Genomic DNA, 4,407 nt, shown 5'->3' on the forward strand with positions numbered 1-4,407 from the left:
ACAATCTACAAGAAATGAACTTCATAACCCTGTTTGATTTTTTTTAGGACTGCTTATTCAGAACCACCACTAAATCGTAATTATTCATAGTTGAACAAATGGTGGCACCGATACAGCTGACAAAATTTCCAGTGACTGTATGTAGAGATTATCTGTATTCTTTTGCCGAATTTGTCATTTTTCTTTCACAAACGTGTAACCTTTAGAGCCATGCTTTACGGACGGGCGAGGTTCGCTCGGTACAATTATAAGCTACTCTGTATTAGTTACCTTCAGGCCTTTATAGCTACAGCTAAACATACACACAATGGCATTTCGCTTGTTGACAACAGACGATCAAATTTCCGTCATTCACGGAAAGAGACGAATAACTATATTTAGCTTAGGTGCCTTGGCAAAAATCAACGGATAAGAGGTTGTTTGAATACACACATAAAATTAACACGCCATCACAATATACTTGTAAATTTAATTCATTTTATGATGTTTCCGATAAGACTTGGCGAAATTAAAATGGTGTATCGTGTATATATTTCAATAAGGTGGCTCACTACACCCTGAAATAGTTTCTCAAATCAGTACGAATTGATATAATCATGAAAGATATGATGATATATAATAAGTACATGTATATATGCCAAAAAGGCAGAAAATACGCAAATTTGAATAAAAATATGATTTTCAAAACAAACGAAAAATATTTCAACACATATGAACAAAAGACTCTGGGGAATTTGAACTCGAGATCTGCGGTTCACCAACCCAATGCTTTAACCACTGAGCTACGATGATAGACAAACAAATCGATCGATACAAATAATTTCACAAAACATTTAAATCGCCATCTTGTTATGTATATGTGATAAAGATTAAAAGCTTTAGTCTAGTGAGCTACCTTAAAAACTTAAATATTTCACGGGGTGCCCTTAAAACGAATTTTAGGTGAAGACAACACGATAGTTCCACTGTGACTGCGACATTTTTCCAGAGAACTATGGGTAATCCCCATCATTTCTCAGTTGAAGAGCAAATCACGTGACTCACATGTGTAATCAATGGAGCGAGCTCGTGGAGACTCGAGCCTCTCTTGCTATTACCCCTTAATGGTCCATGATTATGACCTGTGGGTCGGTAGGTAAGAATTTTTTGAGGGGTGGGGATTTTGTAAAATAGAATCATTCAATGGGCTACTTGCAATGACCAAGTTTTAGATGAAGTGTTCTCTAAAATTCAACTAGCATAAGAAAATAATTCACGAACGTTTCATCCAATGAAATATAAAAGTTTAATTTTCTTAAAAAGACATATTAATACATTGTTCCTTTTCAGTCAGGATATGTTGCTCCTTTTAGTCAGTGCATTGTTCCGGTTCAGTCAAAACAAAACCATTCGTTGAAAGAAAGGGTAATACATGTATATGTAAACACGGTTTTTTCTTAACAAATTTGATTTAGCTTAGATAAGACCTTTGGGTACACTAGGCATTTCTGTTATAGATTTGATCGACATGGAATAGGTTACCTCTCTACCACTCAGCCTCCAGAATAGATACCAGATTGTTGCCACGTAACATTGACGACCACACAGTTCAGATTTAATGCAAATGTGTGGTGTTGGTATTCTGTAAAGCTGCTCTGCATCATTTCCCAATTTCACCACAGAAATTTTATCAACAACTTTGTACATGCAGATCCATATAATTAATGTGAAATGAATTAGAAATGAATTCAATATGAGATCTAACTCCTGTTATTTTGAGGAATTACTGGGCGTCTGTCAGCAATTTAAAATCGGATGTCTTTGCATCTAGTTAACATAAAAATTCGAACTATCGGATTTAAAACAATGGGATGAATTGCATTGTAACCGATGTTTTGAACTTTCCTTTGATAATGGCATCAAACAACTAGGAATGCAAATGTAGCGCTATTTAAATCACATTGACATTAGAAACATTTGCAATCCGCCAAAGTTTTTGAATGTTACATTTATAAAAACTCACACATTTGACTTTGGCTATTGTCGTTTATTTTGCTTTGTTTTGTGTTTTTTTTTTTTTTTTTTTTTAGATATATTGATTTATAATAGAATCATTATTCCATGTACACAAAAACGAAAGCGGACTTTACACGGCGACACGGTCATACAATGTTCATCAATAATGGAGATGGCGTTTGAGAACTGATTGGTTAGACGGTTCGAGGAAATCGTTTACTTAAAAAAAATCTTGTCTGTACGTAAATTTTAATGTTGAATGAAAAGAAACATACATCTAATTAAATGTAAGATCCTAATTTCCGCTAATGCACAAAATACAGAAACAGCCACTCATCATTTAGTATAGAGCTTGTTAGCTTGTATCTGTGTGGTGTATTTCAATATTGTCTGTAATATGATCTTAATTGGAACAATGTACTTTTCATATTGATAAACATTTCAGTTTTTTTTTTTACTAATATAAAGAATTTATGATCGGCCTCTTTTGTTTTATCAAAAGCGCAATACTTTCTGACAGATATATCGGTATCATTTGTCCAATTGAATTCAAAAGCGAATACAAAAATGGAGAGAGAAAAAAACTCGCTTGTTCGCAAAACATTTCTCTATTATAAAATTACAAGACCAATAAAATCCCATTCCTGAAAATAAAGAATAGATACAATATGTTCAACACTCGTCCTACCGGAGTAAAATTTCCTTTCCTGCAGGTGTGGCTGAAACATAATCTTACTGCCACGTCGAAGTTCGTATTTCGAGAATCGTATTGGCTCCTCGCAATTCTTTGTAAAAATAAATGTAAAGTATATGCTTTAATTATGGAACAATGTGTAATATATACTGTAATAAGCATGCACAAATGTAGAAATTTATGCAAAACAAAATAACAGTCCTGTTCGAAAATTGTAATGAATGTCCGTTTATCTCATCAAAATGCCACGCGTTACATGAAACTGGGAATATTGTAATTGAAACGAGAAATCAAAAGCTTTCAATAAATCTTAGAACATTTCAATTAAGGCATCACTGGATGAGGTCATATTTAAATATAGGTTAATGATTATTCTTATTTTCCCAAAGTAGCAAGGGAATTTACTATTTCCTGATCACATGAACGAGATTAGGATCTTACAAAGCTATTTTAAGCCAGGGAACTCCACAGGAACTGCTTTCACAACTTTTGATCTACATCCTTATTTCTCATGGTGGCTTAAATCACGTGGATTTCGATGAAACATTACTTAGTCTACAACATTATTAAATACTGGTCCAGGGTTTTAGACACTAGAAACATGGACGTCCACTACATTCTGTTAGTTGCAACTGTAGTCAGGCCTGGGGTAATGTGTAATGGCAATGCATTGACAGCCAATTTCAGTGTAATGGGTCGTAATGTGTAATGGACCATTTTTGCATTACATTGCTATGTAATTGACCCAGGCCTGACTAAAGTACATTATTTTTGTAGTACAATAATATTGTTTGGTTCCACAGTCAAATTCTGTTTTCAAAAATTGAATCACAAATTAAAAAATCATTGGATTTTTAAAAAAAAAAATAAGTACTTGCTCTGATTCTCCATGACATCTAAATATATCTGTACCAAAACAGTGAACATTCTTTTCAACATAGCAGTAATTTTTTCTTCCTTGTTTAAAATCTAGATTTCTATTCAGAAATAAATCGATCGAGAAGAATAGGAAAGTTCTACAAGAATCGAACCTAGATGAAATGGGGCAACAGCGACTGTGTCCTCTAACGAGACAAGGCATTAATGATGTATCTTTTAGAAAGTTGAATGTTTGTTTTTGGGAAAGCGTACCATATATCATAGGAGAGTGTGATCTTGGCACTGAATGTAAACATACTCCACTCTTCATTCACTTTTTACACGATGTGAGAAATCGGGAAACGTGTTACTGCAATGTGATGCTATATGTCGGTTAAAGAGCTTTTTAGCTCATGTTAATTGTTTATTGTAAATAGTTCCGATTTTAAATAAAAATTATTTACTTACTACAGTTAAAGTATTGTAAAACATCCATCAAGACTGTGTATAATACAAATAATCTAGGTTATAATTTTTAAGAGTGATATAATAGAATACAAAAAAGAATAAAAACGATAAAGCCACTTCATCATAATTTTCCGGATGCAGAACATGCACAGGACGGTAAAAGATCAAAATAACGCTTTGATGCATCCAATTAGACTTCGTTATGAAGCGTACAGACTCTTGAAATGTTATCCATATAAATCAAACTGGCCAGCAGACAGCTAAATCAGGACGGTAAACATGTCGTCAGCAATTGACCTTTTCAAATTGATAGCACTGAATAATTAGACATATATTTTAGATTAATATTCCAACAATAGAAGCAAGCTGCACATCCCAATCTTATTACGATC

The 4,407-nt window shown here is 33.5% G+C and overlaps 1 long non-coding RNA gene across 2 annotated transcripts; it reads left to right on the forward strand.

Moving 5' to 3' along the window:
• LOC125647810 (uncharacterized) lies at window positions 1-2,054 on the forward strand. 2 transcript variants are annotated; one of them, XR_007360102.2, is made up of 3 exons: window positions 1-1,135; window positions 1,330-1,404; window positions 1,497-2,054. It is a non-coding gene; the product is annotated as an uncharacterized LOC125647810 (long non-coding RNA). The 2 variants fall into 2 exon arrangements; XR_007360103.2 differs by having other exon boundaries at window positions 1-1,131.
• The last annotated feature ends 2,353 nt before the right edge of the window (window positions 2,055-4,407 follow it).

This window comes from Ostrea edulis, chromosome 6, assembly GCF_947568905.1.
Source record: "Ostrea edulis chromosome 6, xbOstEdul1.1, whole genome shotgun sequence".
In the NCBI taxonomy this organism is placed as follows: domain Eukaryota; kingdom Metazoa; phylum Mollusca; class Bivalvia; order Ostreida; family Ostreidae; genus Ostrea; species Ostrea edulis.